The following is an 18119-nucleotide window of genomic DNA, read 5'->3' as shown; positions in this document are numbered from 1 at the left end:
CTGAAAATTAACAGTATAAACCTGCATCATTTTGGACTCTGGTATTTGCTGAATCCGGGTGACCTGACAATCGATGGTGGTGCCGCTGGTGATTCTGGCCTTCTTGGAATCTGTTGGGCCTATGTGTTAGCTCACACATCACTTGGGTATCCATGGTAACTACCACAACATGGTCATCTGCAGTTTACATCTAGCCCGTGGCATTGAATGGCATTTTAAAAGTGCTAAGGGTCCTGGTGCAATAATCCTCCCATGAGGATCAGCCTCAACGGCTTTGTAGATTGCACTCATGTCAGCAACTCCATATACATTTTTTTTTCTTCATGCTTCTTTCTTCATCCTTTTTTCTTTCTGTCATTCAGACTTTCATTCATTCGATCTCTCTCACTCACTTGCTTTAACTCATTTGTTCTCACTCACTCACTCACTCACTCACTCAATCACTCACTCACTCATTCACTCTCACTCACTCTCACTCTCTCACTCACTCGCTCACTAAGTCAGTCTCTCTCTCTCTCTCTCTTTTTCTTTTTATATATATTTTTTTCCGTCTTCTTCTTCTTCTTCTTCTTCTTCTTCTTCAGACCCTGTCATAGCACTAATGCCTTTCCAATACCACCAGCAGATGGAGACACTCCATTGCAACATTGGTTGTGAGCAGCAGTTTCTAAAAACAAATGCCTCATGGCGGATTTCCCATCCATCAATGGATGGTAAATTTTGTTTTTATCATTCACTGACCACAGAAACCAATGCATGGTCAAGCAACAGCAATGACACACCCTTGTGTATAGGCATGAGACCCTCATGTCATTTAACAGGATTCAGCACCACCCACAAGACAGCTACCTGTCATGTCATGTCAAACCTGCACAGGTGTGCTAGATTATTATTATTTAGTTTTATTTTATTTTTTTACACCAATCAGTGTGCAAACATGGTCATTAAAACGCTAAATGAATAGACGTTCATAAACCAGTCAGTGCAACTCATCATTTTGGTCTCCAATTCTCAAACTCAAATTCTCACCCACGGAGGATTAAATGAGAATCTTTCTTGTTTAACACTGGAATGGGGTGGTGCACTGTTCACTACCCGAAGATACTGCCACATCGGGTCAATGCATAGGGCGACAGAAGCAAGCTTCCAAATCAGCTCCCTTTCTCAAAAATCCATTTAATTTATGGTCCCCAGATAGGGAACGTATGTATCAGTATGTGCTCACAAGTCACCCAAGTGCAAGTATTCACACAAAAAAAAACGTGCCTCAGGATGCGATCTGTCGCAAGATCCTTTCTTTTTTTACACTTGATCTAAGCCAAAAGGCCTAGAGGGGATAACCGGGAAAGGGGTGGACCCAACCATGTCCCCTTCATGAGCACTCACATTACTCATAGGAATGGAAGGAAGGCTGGCAGCCAACCAGCCTCCCATACACTTTCTGGGTGGGTGGCAGTCAGCCACCCATACATACATACAGCACAGGCTAAACCCACATCATCACTTAAAAAAAGGACAGGCGACCATTGCACTCTGATGGAGCATTTAGCAATGCAATCCATAGCCTGGCTTTTGCCTGAACCCCCATCACTCCTCCTCTTGCATATAAGACAATATTTCAGATCTGCATATGAAAACAACACGCCTACCTTTGTTGCACATAGCTGCCTGCCTGTCTCTAGTTACCCCACTGGCTGTAGCTGCGTCCCTTCCGACATGGAATAACACCAACTGTAACGATAAACTGAAAATTAACAGTATAAACCTGCATCATTTTGGACTCTGGTATTTGCTGAATCCGGGTGACCTGACAATCGATGGTGGTGCCGCTGGTGATTCTGGCCTTCTTGGAATCTGTTGGGCCTATGTGTTAGCTCACACATCACTTGGGTATCCATGGTAACTACCACAACATGGTCATCTGCAGTTTACATCTAGCCCGTGGCATTGAATGGCATTTTAAAAGTGCTAAGGGTCCTGGTGCAATAATCCTCCCATGAGGATCAGCCTCAACGGCTTTGTAGATTGCACTCATGTCAGCAACTCCATATACATTTTTTTTTCTTCATGCTTCTTTCTTCATCCTTTTTTCTTTCTGTCATTCAGACTTTCATTCATTCGATCTCTCTCACTCACTTGCTTTAACTCATTTGTTCTCACTCACTCACTCACTCACTCAATCACTCACTCACTCATTCACTCTCACTCACTCTCACTCTCTCACTCACTCGCTCACTAAGTCAGTCTCTCTCTCTCTCTCTCTTTTTCTTTTTATATATATTTTTTTCCGTCTTCTTCTTCTTCTTCTTCTTCTTCTTCAGACCCTGTCATAGCACTAATGCCTTTCCAATACCACCAGCAGATGGAGACACTCCATTGCAACATTGGTTGTGAGCAGCAGTTTCTAAAAACAAATGCCTCATGGCGGATTTCCCATCCATCAATGGATGGTAAATTTTGTTTTTATCATTCACTGACCACAGAAACCAATGCATGGTCAAGCAACAGCAATGACACACCCTTGTGTATAGGCATGAGACCCTCATGTCATTTAACAGGATTCAGCACCACCCACAAGACAGCTACCTGTCATGTCATGTCAAACCTGCACAGGTGTGCTAGATTATTATTATTTAGTTTTATTTTATTTTTTTACACCAATCAGTGTGCAAACATGGTCATTAAAACGCTAAATGAATAGACGTTCATAAACCAGTCAGTGCAACTCATCATTTTGGTCTCCAATTCTCAAACTCAAATTCTCACCCACGGAGGATTAAATGAGAATCTTTCTTGTTTAACACTGGAATGGGGTGGTGCACTGTTCACTACCCGAAGATACTGCCACATCGGGTCAATGCATAGGGCGACAGAAGCAAGCTTCCAAATCAGCTCCCTTTCTCAAAAATCCATTTAATTTATGGTCCCCAGATAGGGAACGTATGTATCAGTATGTGCTCACAAGTCACCCAAGTGCAAGTATTCACACAAAAAAAAACGTGCCTCAGGATGCGATCTGTCGCAAGATCCTTTCTTTTTTTACACTTGATCTAAGCCAAAAGGCCTAGAGGGGATAACCGGGAAAGGGGTGGACCCAACCATGTCCCCTTCATGAGCACTCACATTACTCATAGGAATGGAAGGAAGGCTGGCAGCCAACCAGCCTCCCATACACTTTCTGGGTGGGTGGCAGTCAGCCACCCATACATACATACAGCACAGGCTAAACCCACATCATCACTTAAAAAAAGGACAGGCGACCATTGCACTCTGATGGAGCATTTAGCAATGCAATCCATAGCCTGGCTTTTGCCTGAACCCCCATCACTCCTCCTCTTGCATATAAGACAATATTTCAGATCTGCATATGAAAACAACACGCCTACCTTTGTTGCACATAGCTGCCTGCCTGTCTCTAGTTACCCCACTGGCTGTAGCTGCGTCCCTTCCGACATGGAATAACACCAACTGTAACGATAAACTGAAAATTAACAGTATAAACCTGCATCATTTTGGACTCTGGTATTTGCTGAATCCGGGTGACCTGACAATCGATGGTGGTGCCGCTGGTGATTCTGGCCTTCTTGGAATCTGTTGGGCCTATGTGTTAGCTCACACATCACTTGGGTATCCATGGTAACTACCACAACATGGTCATCTGCAGTTTACATCTAGCCCGTGGCATTGAATGGCATTTTAAAAGTGCTAAGGGTCCTGGTGCAATAATCCTCCCATGAGGATCAGCCTCAACGGCTTTGTAGATTGCACTCATGTCAGCAACTCCATATACATTTTTTTTTCTTCATGCTTCTTTCTTCATCCTTTTTTCTTTCTGTCATTCAGACTTTCATTCATTCGATCTCTCTCACTCACTTGCTTTAACTCATTTGTTCTCACTCACTCACTCACTCACTCACTCAATCACTCACTCATTCACTCTCACTCACTCTCACTCTCTCACTCGCTCACTAAGTCAGTCTCTCTCTCTCTCTCTTTTTCTTTTTATATATATTTTTTTCCGTCTTCTTCTTCTTCTTCTTCTTCTTCTTCTTCTTCTTCAGACCCTGTCATAGCACTAATGCCTTTCCAATACCACCAGCAGATGGAGACACTCCATTGCAACATTGGTTGTGAGCAGCAGTTTCTAAAAACAAATGCCTCATGGCGGATTTCCCATCCATCAATGGATGGTAAATTTTGTTTTTATCATTCACTGACCACAGAAACCAATGCATGGTCAAGCAACAGCAATGACACACCCTTGTGTATAGGCATGAGACCCTCATGTCATTTAACAGGATTCAGCACCACCCACAAGACAGCTACCTGTCATGTCATGTCAAACCTGCACAGGTGTGCTAGATTATTATTATTTAGTTTTATTTTATTTTTTTACACCAATCAGTGTGCAAACATGGTCATTAAAACGCTAAATGAATAGACGTTCATAAACCAGTCAGTGCAACTCATCATTTTGGTCTCCAATTCTCAAACTCAAATTCTCACCCACGGAGGATTAAATGAGAATCTTTCTTGTTTAACACTGGAATGGGGTGGTGCACTGTTCACTACCCGAAGATACTGCCACATCGGGTCAATGCATAGGGCGACAGAAGCAAGCTTCCAAATCAGCTCCCTTTCTCAAAAATCCATTTAATTTATGGTCCCCAGATAGGGAACGTATGTATCAGTATGTGCTCACAAGTCACCCAAGTGCAAGTATTCACACAAAAAAAAAACGTGCCTCAGGATGCGATCTGTCGCAAGATCCTTTCTTTTTTTACACTTGATCTAAGCCAAAAGGCCTAGAGGGGATAACCGGGAAAGGGGTGGACCCAACCATGTCCCCTTCATGAGCACTCACATTACTCATAGGAATGGAAGGAAGGCTGGCAGCCAACCAGCCTCCCATACACTTCCTGGGTGGGTGGCAGTCAGCCACCCATACATACATACAGCACAGGCTAAACCCACATCATCACTTAAAAAAAGGACAGGCGACCATTGCACTCTGATGGAGCATTTAGCAATGCAATCCATAGCCTGGCTTTTGCCTGAACCCCCATCACTCCTCCTCTTGCATATAAGACAATATTTCAGATCTGCATATGAAAACAACACGCCTACCTTTGTTGCACATAGCTGCCTGCCTGTCTCTAGTTACCCCACTGGCTGTAGCTGCGTCCCTTCCGACATGGAATAACACCAACTGTAACGATAAACTGAAAATTAACAGTATAAACCTGCATCATTTTGGACTCTGGTATTTGCTGAATCCGGGTGACCTGACAATCGATGGTGGTGCCGCTGGTGATTCTGGCCTTCTTGGAATCTGTTGGGCCTATGTGTTAGCTCACACATCACTTGGGTATCCATGGTAACTACCACAACATGGTCATCTGCAGTTTACATCTAGCCCGTGGCATTGAATGGCATTTTAAAAGTGCTAAGGGTCCTGGTGCAATAATCCTCCCATGAGGATCAGCCTCAACGGCTTTGTAGATTGCACTCATGTCAGCAACTCCATATACATTTTTTTTTCTTCATGCTTCTTTCTTCATCCTTTTTTCTTTCTGTCATTCAGACTTTCATTCATTCGATCTCTCTCACTCACTTGCTTTAACTCATTTGTTCTCACTCACTCACTCACTCACTCACTCAATCACTCACTCATTCACTCTCACTCACTCTCACTCTCTCACTCACTCGCTCACTAAGTCAGTCTCTCTCTCTCTCTCTCTTTTTCTTTTTATATATATTTTTTTCCGTCTTCTTCTTCTTCTTCTTCTTCTTCTTCTTCAGACCCTGTCATAGCACTAATGCCTTTCCAATACCACCAGCAGATGGAGACACTCCATTGCAACATTGGTTGTGAGCAGCAGTTTCTAAAAACAAATGCCTCATGGCGGATTTCCCATCCATCAATGGATGGTAAATTTTGTTTTTATCATTCACTGACCACAGAAACCAATGCATGGTCAAGCAACAGCAATGACACACCCTTGTGTATAGGCATGAGACCCTCATGTCATTTAACAGGATTCAGCACCACCCACAAGACAGCTACCTGTCATGTCATGTCAAACCTGCACAGGTGTGCTAGATTATTATTATTTAGTTTTATTTTATTTTTTTACACCAATCAGTGTGCAAACATGGTCATTAAAACGCTAAATGAATAGACGTTCATAAACCAGTCAGTGCAACTCATCATTTTGGTCTCCAATTCTCAAACTCAAATTCTCACCCACGGAGGATTAAATGAGAATCTTTCTTGTTTAACACTGGAATGGGGTGGTGCACTGTTCACTACCCGAAGATACTGCCACATCGGGTCAATGCATAGGGCGACAGAAGCAAGCTTCCAAATCAGCTCCCTTTCTCAAAAATCCATTTAATTTATGGTCCCCAGATAGGGAACGTATGTATCAGTATGTGCTCACAAGTCACCCAAGTGCAAGTATTCACACAAAAAAAAACGTGCCTCAGGATGCGATCTGTCGCAAGATCCTTTCTTTTTTTACACTTGATCTAAGCCAAAAGGCCTAGAGGGGATAACCGGGAAAGGGGTGGACCCAACCATGTCCCCTTCATGAGCACTCACATTACTCATAGGAATGGAAGGAAGGCTGGCAGCCAACCAGCCTCCCATACACTTTCTGGGTGGGTGGCAGTCAGCCACCCATACATACATACAGCACAGGCTAAACCCACATCATCACTTAAAAAAAGGACAGGCGACCATTGCACTCTGATGGAGCATTTAGCAATGCAATCCATAGCCTGGCTTTTGCCTGAACCCCCATCACTCCTCCTCTTGCATATAAGACAATATTTCAGATCTGCATATGAAAACAACACGCCTACCTTTGTTGCACATAGCTGCCTGCCTGTCTCTAGTTACCCCACTGGCTGTAGCTGCGTCCCTTCCGACATGGAATAACACCAACTGTAACGATAAACTGAAAATTAACAGTATAAACCTGCATCATTTTGGACTCTGGTATTTGCTGAATCCGGGTGACCTGACAATCGATGGTGGTGCCGCTGGTGATTCTGGCCTTCTTGGAATCTGTTGGGCCTATGTGTTAGCTCACACATCACTTGGGTATCCATGGTAACTACCACAACATGGTCATCTGCAGTTTACATCTAGCCCGTGGCATTGAATGGCATTTTAAAAGTGCTAAGGGTCCTGGTGCAATAATCCTCCCATGAGGATCAGCCTCAACGGCTTTGTAGATTGCACTCATGTCAGCAACTCCATATACATTTTTTTTTCTTCATGCTTCTTTCTTCATCCTTTTTTCTTTCTGTCATTCAGACTTTCATTCATTCGATCTCTCTCACTCACTTGCTTTAACTCATTTGTTCTCACTCACTCACTCACTCACTCAATCACTCACTCACTCATTCACTCTCACTCACTCTCACTCTCTCACTCACTCGCTCACTAAGTCAGTCTCTCTCTCTCTCTCTCTTTTTCTTTTTATATATATTTTTTTCCGTCTTCTTCTTCTTCTTCTTCTTCTTCTTCAGACCCTGTCATAGCACTAATGCCTTTCCAATACCACCAGCAGATGGAGACACTCCATTGCAACATTGGTTGTGAGCAGCAGTTTCTAAAAACAAATGCCTCATGGCAGATTTCCCATCCATCAATGGATGGTAAATTTTGTTTTTATCATTCACTGACCACAGAAACCAATGCATGGTCAAGCAACAGCAATGACACACCCTTGTGTATAGGCATGAGACCCTCATGTCATTTAACAGGATTCAGCACCACCCACAAGACAGCTACCTGTCATGTCATGTCAAACCTGCACAGGTGTGCTAGATTATTATTATTTAGTTTTATTTTATTTTTTTACACCAATCAGTGTGCAAACATGGTCATTAAAACGCTAAATGAATAGACGTTCATAAACCAGTCAGTGCAACTCATCATTTTGGTCTCCAATTCTCAAACTCAAATTCTCACCCACGGAGGATTAAATGAGAATCTTTCTTGTTTAACACTGGAATGGGGTGGTGCACTGTTCACTACCCGAAGATACTGCCACATCGGGTCAATGCATAGGGCGACAGAAGCAAGCTTCCAAATCAGCTCCCTTTCTCAAAAATCCATTTAATTTATGGTCCCCAGATAGGGAACGTATGTATCTGTATGTGCTCACAAGTCACCCAAGTGCAAGTATTCACACAAAAAAAAACGTGCCTCAGGATGCGATCTGTCGCAAGATCCTTTCTTTTTTTACACTTGATCTAAGCCAAAAGGCCTAGAGGGGATAACCGGGAAAGGGGTGGACCCAACCATGTCCCCTTCATGAGCACTCACATTACTCATAGGAATGGAAGGAAGGCTGGCAGCCAACCAGCCTCCCATACACTTTCTGGGTGGGTGGCAGTCAGCCACCCATACATACATACAGCACAGGCTAAACCCACATCATCACTTAAAAAAAGGACAGGCGACCATTGCACTCTGATGGAGCATTTAGCAATGCAATCCATAGCCTGGCTTTTGCCTGAACCCCCATCACTCCTCCTCTTGCATATAAGACAATATTTCAGATCTGCATATGAAAACAACACGCCTACCTTTGTTGCACATAGCTGCCTGCCTGTCTCTAGTTACCCCACTGGCTGTAGCTGCGTCCCTTCCGACATGGAATAACACCAACTGTAACGATAAACTGAAAATTAACAGTATAAACCTGCATCATTTTGGACTCTGGTATTTGCTGAATCCGGGTGACCTGACAATCGATGGTGGTGCCGCTGGTGATTCTGGCCTTCTTGGAATCTGTTGGGCCTATGTGTTAGCTCACACATCACTTGGGTATCCATGGTAACTACCACAACATGGTCATCTGCAGTTTACATCTAGCCCGTGGCATTGAATGGCATTTTAAAAGTGCTAAGGGTCCTGGTGCAATAATCCTCCCATGAGGATCAGCCTCAACGGCTTTGTAGATTGCACTCATGTCAGCAACTCCATATACATTTTTTTTTCTTCATGCTTCTTTCTTCATCCTTTTTTCTTTCTGTCATTCAGACTTTCATTCATTCGATCTCTCTCACTCACTTGCTTTAACTCATTTGTTCTCACTCACTCACTCACTCACTCACTCAATCACTCACTCACTCATTCACTCTCACTCACTCTCACTCTCTCACTCACTCGCTCACTAAGTCAGTCTCTCTCTCTCTCTCTCTTTTTCTTTTTATATATATTTTTTTCCGTCTTCTTCTTCTTCTTCTTCTTCTTCTTCAGACCCTGTCATAGCACTAATGCCTTTCCAATACCACCAGCAGATGGAGACACTCCATTGCAACATTGGTTGTGAGCAGCAGTTTCTAAAAACAAATGCCTCATGGCGGATTTCCCATCCATCAATGGATGGTAAATTTTGTTTTTATCATTCACTGACCACAGAAACCAATGCATGGTCAAGCAACAGCAATGACACACCCTTGTGTATAGGCATGAGACCCTCATGTCATTTAACAGGATTCAGCACCACCCACAAGACAGCTACCTGTCATGTCATGTCAAACCTGCACAGGTGTGCTAGATTATTATTATTTAGTTTTATTTTATTTTTTTACACCAATCAGTGTGCAAACATGGTCATTAAAACGCTAAATGAATAGACGTTCATAAACCAGTCAGTGCAACTCATCATTTTGGTCTCCAATTCTCAAACTCAAATTCTCACCCACGGAGGATTAAATGAGAATCTTTCTTGTTTAACACTGGAATGGGGTGGTGCACTGTTCACTACCCGAAGATACTGCCACATCGGGTCAATGCATAGGGCAACAGAAGCAAGCTTCCAAATCAGTTCCCTTTCTCAAAAATCCATTTAATTTATGGTCCCCAGATAGGGAACGTATGTATCAGTATGTGCTCACAAGTCACCCAAGTGCAAGTATTCACACAAAAAAAAACGTGCCTCAGGATGCGATCTGTCGCAAGATCCTTTCTTTTTTTACACTTGATCTAAGCCAAAAGGCCTAGAGGGGATAACCGGGAAAGGGGTGGACCCAACCATGTCCCCTTCATGAGCACTCACATTACTCATAGGAATGGAAGGAAGGCTGGCAGCCAACCAGCCTCCCATACACTTTCTGGGTGGGTGGCAGTCAGCCACCCATACATACATACAGCACAGGCTAAACCCACATCATCACTTAAAAAAAGGACAGGCGACCATTGCACTCTGATGGAGCATTTAGCAATGCAATCCATAGCCTGGCTTTTGCCTGAACCCCCATCACTCCTCCTCTTGCATATAAGACAATATTTCAGATCTGCATATGAAAACAACACGCCTACCTTTGTTGCACATAGCTGCCTGCCTGTCTCTAGTTACCCCACTGGCTGTAGCTGCGTCCCTTCCGACATGGAATAACACCAACTGTAACGATAAACTGAAAATTAACAGTATAAACCTGCATCATTTTGGACTCTGGTATTTGCTGAATCCGGGTGACCTGACAATCGATGGTGGTGCCGCTGGTGATTCTGGCCTTCTTGGAATCTGTTGGGCCTATGTGTTAGCTCACACATCACTTGGGTATCCATGGTAACTACCACAACATGGTCATCTGCAGTTTACATCTAGCCCGTGGCATTGAATGGCATTTTAAAAGTGCTAAGGGTCCTGGTGCAATAATCCTCCCATGAGGATCAGCCTCAACGGCTTTGTAGATTGCACTCATGTCAGCAACTCCATATACATTTTTTTTTCTTCATGCTTCTTTCTTCATCCTTTTTTCTTTCTGTCATTCAGACTTTCATTCATTCGATCTCTCTCACTCACTTGCTTTAACTCATTTGTTCTCACTCACTCACTCACTCAATCACTCACTCACTCATTCACTCTCACTCACTCTCACTCTCTCACTCACTCGCTCACTAAGTCAGTCTCTCTCTCTCTCTCTCTTTTTCTTTTTATATATATTTTTTTCCGTCTTCTTCTTCTTCTTCTTCTTCTTCTTCAGACCCTGTCATAGCACTAATGCCTTTCCAATACCACCAGCAGATGGAGACACTCCATTGCAACATTGGTTGTGAGCAGCAGTTTCTAAAAACAAATGCCTCATGGCGGATTTCCCATCCATCAATGGATGGTAAATTTTGTTTTTATCATTCACTGACCACAGAAACCAATGCATGGTCAAGCAACAGCAATGACACACCCTTGTGTATAGGCATGAGACCCTCATGTCATTTAACAGGATTCAGCACCACCCACAAGACAGCTACCTGTCATGTCATGTCAAACCTGCACAGGTGTGCTAGATTATTATTATTTAGTTTTATTTTATTTTTTTACACCAATCAGTGTGCAAACATGGTCATTAAAACGCTAAATGAATAGACGTTCATAAACCAGTCAGTGCAACTCATCATTTTGGTCTCCAATTCTCAAACTCAAATTCTCACCCACGGAGGATTAAATGAGAATCTTTCTTGTTTAACACTGGAATGGGGTGGTGCACTGTTCACTACCCGAAGATACTGCCACATCGGGTCAATGCATAGGGCGACAGAAGCAAGCTTCCAAATCAGCTCCCTTTCTCAAAAATCCATTTAATTTATGGTCCCCAGATAGGGAACGTATGTATCAGTATGTGCTCACAAGTCACCCAAGTGCAAGTATTCACACAAAAAAAAACGTGCCTCAGGATGCGATCTGTCGCAAGATCCTTTCTTTTTTTACACTTGATCTAAGCCAAAAGGCCTAGAGGGGATAACCGGGAAAGGGGTGGACCCAACCATGTCCCCTTCATGAGCACTCACATTACTCATAGGAATGGAAGGAAGGCTGGCAGCCAACCAGCCTCCCATACACTTTCTGGGTGGGTGGCAGTCAGCCACCCATACATACATACAGCACAGGCTAAACCCACATCATCACTTAAAAAAAGGACAGGCGACCATTGCACTCTGATGGAGCATTTAGCAATGCAATCCATAGCCTGGCTTTTGCCTGAACCCCCATCACTCCTCCTCTTGCATATAAGACAATATTTCAGATCTGCATATGAAAACAACACGCCTACCTTTGTTGCACATAGCTGCCTGCCTGTCTCTAGTTACCCCACTGGCTGTAGCTGCGTCCCTTCCGACATGGAATAACACCAACTGTAACGATAAACTGAAAATTAACAGTATAAACCTGCATTATTTTGGACTCTGGTATTTGCTGAATCCGGGTGACCTGACAATCGATGGTGGTGCCGCTGGTGATTCTGGCCTTCTTGGAATCTGTTGGGCCTATGTGTTAGCTCACACATCACTTGGGTATCCATGGTAACTACCACAACATGGTCATCTGCAGTTTACATCTAGCCCGTGGCATTGAATGGCATTTTAAAAGTGCTAAGGGTCCTGGTGCAATAATCCTCCCATGAGGATCAGCCTCAACGGCTTTGTAGATTGCACTCATGTCAGCAACTCCATATACATTTTTTTTTCTTCATGCTTCTTTCTTCATCCTTTTTTCTTTCTGTCATTCAGACTTTCATTCATTCGATCTCTCTCACTCACTTGCTTTAACTCATTTGTTCTCACTCACTCACTCACTCACTCAATCACTCACTCACTCATTCACTCTCACTCACTCTCACTCTCTCACTCACTCGCTCACTAAGTCAGTCTCTCTCTCTCTCTCTTTTTCTTTTTATATATATTTTTTTCCGTCTTCTTCTTCTTCTTCTTCTTCTTCAGACCCTGTCATAGCACTAATGCCTTTCCAATACCACCAGCAGATGGAGACACTCCATTGCAACATTGGTTGTGAGCAGCAGTTTCTAAAAACAAATGCCTCATGGCGGATTTCCCATCCATCAATGGATGGTAAATTTTGTTTTTATCATTCACTGACCACAGAAACCAATGCATGGTCAAGCAACAGCAATGACACACCCTTGTGTATAGGCATGAGACCCTCATGTCATTTAACAGGATTCAGCACCACCCACAAGACAGCTACCTGTCATGTCATGTCAAACCTGCACAGGTGTGCTAGATTATTATTATTTAGTTTTATTTTATTTTTTTACACCAATCAGTGTGCAAACATGGTCATTAAAACGCTAAATGAATAGACGTTCATAAACCAGTCAGTGCAACTCATCATTTTGGTCTCCAATTCTCAAACTCAAATTCTCACCCACGGAGGATTAAATGAGAATCTTTCTTGTTTAACACTGGAATGGGGTGGTGCACTGTTCACTACCCGAAGATACTGCCACATCGGGTCAATGCATAGGGCGACAGAAGCAAGCTTCCAAATCAGCTCCCTTTCTCAAAAATCCATTTAATTTATGGTCCCCAGATAGGGAACGTATGTATCAGTATGTGCTCACAAGTCACCCAAGTGCAAGTATTCACACAAAAAAAAACGTGCCTCAGGATGCGATCTGTCGCAAGATCCTTTCTTTTTTTACACTTGATCTAAGCCAAAAGGCCTAGAGGGGATAACCGGGAAAGGGGTGGACCCAACCATGTCCCCTTCATGAGCACTCACATTACTCATAGGAATGGAAGGAAGGCTGGCAGCCAACCAGCCTCCCATACACTTTCTGGGTGGGTGGCAGTCAGCCACCCATACATACATACAGCACAGGCTAAACCCACATCATCACTTAAAAAAAGGACAGGCGACCATTGCACTCTGATGGAGCATTTAGCAATGCAATCCATAGCCTGGCTTTTGCCTGAACCCCCATCACTCCTCCTCTTGCATATAAGACAATATTTCAGATCTGCATATGAAAACAACACGCCTACCTTTGTTGCACATAGCTGCCTGCCTGTCTCTAGTTACCCCACTGGCTGTAGCTGCGTCCCTTCCGACATGGAATAACACCAACTGTAACGATAAACTGAAAATTAACAGTATAAACCTGCATCATTTTGGACTCTGGTATTTGCTGAATCCGGGTGACCTGACAATCGATGGTGGTGCCGCTGGTGATTCTGGCCTTCTTGGAATCTGTTGGGCCTATGTGTTAGCTCACACATCACTTGGGTATCCATGGTAACTACCACAACATGGTCATCTGCAGTTTACATCTAGCCCGTGGCATTGAATGGCATTTTAAAAGTGCTAAGGGTCCTGGTGCAATAATCCTCCCATGAGGATCAGCCTCAACGGCTTTGTAGATTGCACTCATGTCAGCAACTCCATATACATTTTTTTTTCTTCATGCTTCTTTCTTCATCCTTTTTTCTTTCTGTCATTCAGACTTTCATTCATTCGATCTCTCTCACTCACTTGCTTTAACTCATTTGTTCTCACTCACTCACTCACTCACTCACTCAATCACTCACTCACTCATTCACTCTCACTCACTCTCACTCTCTCACTCACTCGCTCACTAAGTCAGTCTCTCTCTCTCTCTCTCTTTTTCTTTTTATATATATTTTTTTCCGTCTTCTTCTTCTTCTTCTTCTTCAGACCCTGTCATAGCACTAATGCCTTTCCAATACCACCAGCAGATGGAGACACTCCATTGCAACATTGGTTGTGAGCAGCAGTTTCTAAAAACAAATGCCTCATGGCGGATTTCCCATCCATCAATGGATGGTAAATTTTGTTTTTATCATTCACTGACCACAGAAACCAATGCATGGTCAAGCAACAGCAATGACACACCCTTGTGTATAGGCATGAGACCCTCATGTCATTTAACAGGATTCAGCACCACCCACAAGACAGCTACCTGTCATGTCATGTCAAACCTGCACAGGTGTGCTAGATTATTATTATTTAGTTTTATTTTATTTTTTTACACCAATCAGTGTGCAAACATGGTCATTAAAACGCTAAATGAATAGACGTTCATAAACCAGTCAGTGCAACTCATCATTTTGGTCTCCAATTCTCAAACTCAAATTCTCACCCACGGAGGATTAAATGAGAATCTTTCTTGTTTAACACTGGAATGGGGTGGTGCACTGTTCACTACCCGAAGATACTGCCACATCGGGTCAATGCATAGGGCGACAGAAGCAAGCTTCCAAATCAGCTCCCTTTCTCAAAAATCCATTTAATTTATGGTCCCCAGATAGGGAACGTATGTATCAGTATGTGCTCACAAGTCACCCAAGTGCAAGTATTCACACAAAAAAAAACGTGCCTCAGGATGCGATCTGTCGCAAGATCCTTTCTTTTTTTACACTTGATCTAAGCCAAAAGGCCTAGAGGGGATAACCGGGAAAGGGGTGGACCCAACCATGTCCCCTTCATGAGCACTCACATTACTCATAGGAATGGAAGGAAGGCTGGCAGCCAACCAGCCTCCCATACACTTTCTGGGTGGGTGGCAGTCAGCCACCCATACATACATACAGCACAGGCTAAACCCACATCATCACTTAAAAAAAGGACAGGCGACCATTGCACTCTGATGGAGCATTTAGCAATGCAATCCATAGCCTGGCTTTTGCCTGAACCCCCATCACTCCTCCTCTTGCATATAAGACAATATTTCAGATCTGCATATGAAAACAACACGCCTACCTTTGTTGCACATAGCTGCCTGCCTGTCTCTAGTTACCCCACTGGCTGTAGCTGCGTCCCTTCCGACATGGAATAACACCAACTGTAACGATAAACTGAAAATTAACAGTATAAACCTGCATTATTTTGGACTCTGGTATTTGCTGAATCCGGGTGACCTGACAATCGATGGTGGTGCCGCTGGTGATTCTGGCCTTCTTGGAATCTGTTGGGCCTATGTGTTAGCTCACACATCACTTGGGTATCCATGGTAACTACCACAACATGGTCATCTGCAGTTTACATCTAGCCCGTGGCATTGAATGGCATTTTAAAAGTGCTAAGGGTCCTGGTGCAATAATCCTCCCATGAGGATCAGCCTCAACGGCTTTGTAGATTGCACTCATGTCAGCAACTCCATATACATTTATTTTTCTTCATGCTTCTTTCTTCATCCTTTTTTCTTTCTGTCATTCAGACTTTCATTCATTCGATCTCTCTCACTCACTTGCTTTAACTCATTTGTTCTCACTCACTCACTCACTCAATCACTCACTCACTCATTCACTCTCACTCACTCTCACTCTCTCACTCACTCGCTCACTAAGTCAGTCTCTCTCTCTCTCTCTCTTTTTCTTTTTATATATATTTTTTTCCGTCTTCTTCTTCTTCTTCTTCTTCTTCAGACCCTGTCATAGCACTAATGCCTTTCCAATACCACCAGCAGATGGAGACACTCCATTGCAACATTGGTTGTGAGCAGCAGTTTCTAAAAACAAATGCCTCATGGCGGATTTCCCATCCATCAATGGATGGTAAATTTTGTTTTTATCATTCACTGACCACAGAAACCAATGCATGGTCAAGCAACAGCAATGACACACCCTTGTGTATAGGCATGAGACCCTCATGTCATTTAACAGGATTCAGCACCACCCACAAGACAGCTACCTGTCATGTCATGTCAAACCTGCACAGGTGTGCTAGATTATTATTATTTAGTTTTATTTTATTTTTTTACACCAATCAGTGTGCAAACATGGTCATTAAAACGCTAAATGAATAGACGTTCATAAACCAGTCAGTGCAACTCATCATTTTGGTCTCCAATTCTCAAACTCAAATTCTCACCCACGGAGGATTAAATGAGAATCTTTCTTGTTTAACACTGGAATGGGGTGGTGCACTGTTCACTACCCGAAGATACTGCCACATCGGGTCAATGCATAGGGCGACAGAAGCAAGCTTCCAAATCAGCTCCCTTTCTCAAAAATCCATTTAATTTATGGTCCCCAGATAGGGAACGTATGTATCAGTATGTGCTCACAAGTCACCCAAGTGCAAGTATTCACACAAAAAAAAACGTGCCTCAGGATGCGATCTGTCGCAAGATCCTTTCTTTTTTTACACTTGATCTAAGCCAAAAGGCCTAGAGGGGATAACCGGGAAAGGGGTGGACCCAACCATGTCCCCTTCATGAGCACTCACATTACTCATAGGAATGGAAGGAAGGCTGGCAGCCAACCAGCCTCCCATACACTTTCTGGGTGGGTGGCAGTCAGCCACCCATACATACATACAGCACAGGCTAAACCCACATCATCACTTAAAAAAAGGACAGGCGACCATTGCACTCTGATGGAGCATTTAGCAATGCAATCCATAGCCTGGCTTTTGCCTGAACCCCCATCACTCCTCCTCTTGCATATAAGACAATATTTCAGATCTGCATATGAAAACAACACGCCTACCTTTGTTGCACATAGCTGCCTGCCTGTCTCTAGTTACCCCACTGGCTGTAGCTGCGTCCCTTCCGACATGGAATAACACCAACTGTAACGATAAACTGAAAATTAACAGTATAAACCTGCATCATTTTGGACTCTGGTATTTGCTGAATCCGGGTGACCTGACAATCGATGGTGGTGCCGCAGGTGATTCTGGCCTTCTTGGAATCTGTTGGGCCTATGTGTTAGCTCACACATCACTTGGGTATCCATGGTAACTACCACAACATGGTCATCTGCAGTTTACATCTAGCCCGTGGCATTGAATGGCATTTTAAAAGTGCTAAGGGTCCTGGTGCAATAATCCTCCCATGAGGATCAGCCTCAACGGCTTTGTAGATTGCACTCATGTCAGCAACTCCATATACATTTTTTTTTCTTCATGCTTCTTTCTTCATCCTTTTTTCTTTCTGTCATTCAGACTTTCATTCATTCGATCTCTCTCACTCACTTGCTTTAACTCATTTGTTCTCACTCACTCACTCACTCACTCACTCAATCACTCACTCACTCATTCACTCTCACTCACTCTCACTCTCTCACTCACTCGCTCACTAAGTCAGTCTCTCTCTCTCTCTCTCTTTTTCTTTTTATATATATTTTTTTCTGTCTTCTTCTTCTTCTTCTTCAGACCCTGTCATAGCACTAATGCCTTTCCAATACCACCAGCAGATGGAGACACTCCATTGCAACATTGGTTGTGAGCAGCAGTTTCTAAAAACAAATGCCTCATGGCGGATTTCCCATCCATCAATGGATGGTAAATTTTGTTTTTATCATTCACTGACCACAGAAACCAATGCATGGT

General features: G+C 43.3%; 10 pseudogenes; all 10 read right to left on the bottom strand.

Annotated features, from left to right (window-relative positions):
- Positions 1-1074: 1074 nt before the first annotated feature.
- Positions 1075-1338, bottom strand: LOC130286621 (U2 spliceosomal RNA; annotated as a pseudogene).
- Positions 1339-2811: 1473 nt separating this feature from the next.
- Positions 2812-3075, bottom strand: LOC130286619 (U2 spliceosomal RNA; annotated as a pseudogene).
- Positions 3076-4551: 1476 nt separating this feature from the next.
- Positions 4552-4816, bottom strand: LOC130288011 (U2 spliceosomal RNA; annotated as a pseudogene).
- A 1476-nt stretch (positions 4817-6292) lies between these two features.
- On the bottom strand, positions 6293-6556 carry LOC130286618 (U2 spliceosomal RNA; annotated as a pseudogene).
- A 1473-nt stretch (positions 6557-8029) lies between these two features.
- LOC130287713 (U2 spliceosomal RNA) lies at positions 8030-8293 on the bottom strand (annotated as a pseudogene).
- Positions 8294-9770: 1477 nt separating this feature from the next.
- LOC130289566 (U2 spliceosomal RNA) lies at positions 9771-10034 on the bottom strand (annotated as a pseudogene).
- A 1469-nt stretch (positions 10035-11503) lies between these two features.
- On the bottom strand, positions 11504-11767 carry LOC130286617 (U2 spliceosomal RNA; annotated as a pseudogene).
- A 1468-nt stretch (positions 11768-13235) lies between these two features.
- LOC130286616 (U2 spliceosomal RNA) lies at positions 13236-13499 on the bottom strand (annotated as a pseudogene).
- A 1471-nt stretch (positions 13500-14970) lies between these two features.
- Positions 14971-15234, bottom strand: LOC130286615 (U2 spliceosomal RNA; annotated as a pseudogene).
- A 1466-nt stretch (positions 15235-16700) lies between these two features.
- LOC130286614 (U2 spliceosomal RNA) lies at positions 16701-16964 on the bottom strand (annotated as a pseudogene).
- Positions 16965-18119: the final 1155 nt, after the last annotated feature.

The sequence above is a fragment of the Hyla sarda genome, chromosome 8 (genome assembly GCF_029499605.1).
Source record: "Hyla sarda isolate aHylSar1 chromosome 8, aHylSar1.hap1, whole genome shotgun sequence".
NCBI lineage: Eukaryota > Metazoa > Chordata > Amphibia > Anura > Hylidae > Hyla > Hyla sarda.
Note: the sequence above shows the minus strand (reverse complement) of the source record. Positions and strands in the feature narration are given on the sequence as shown.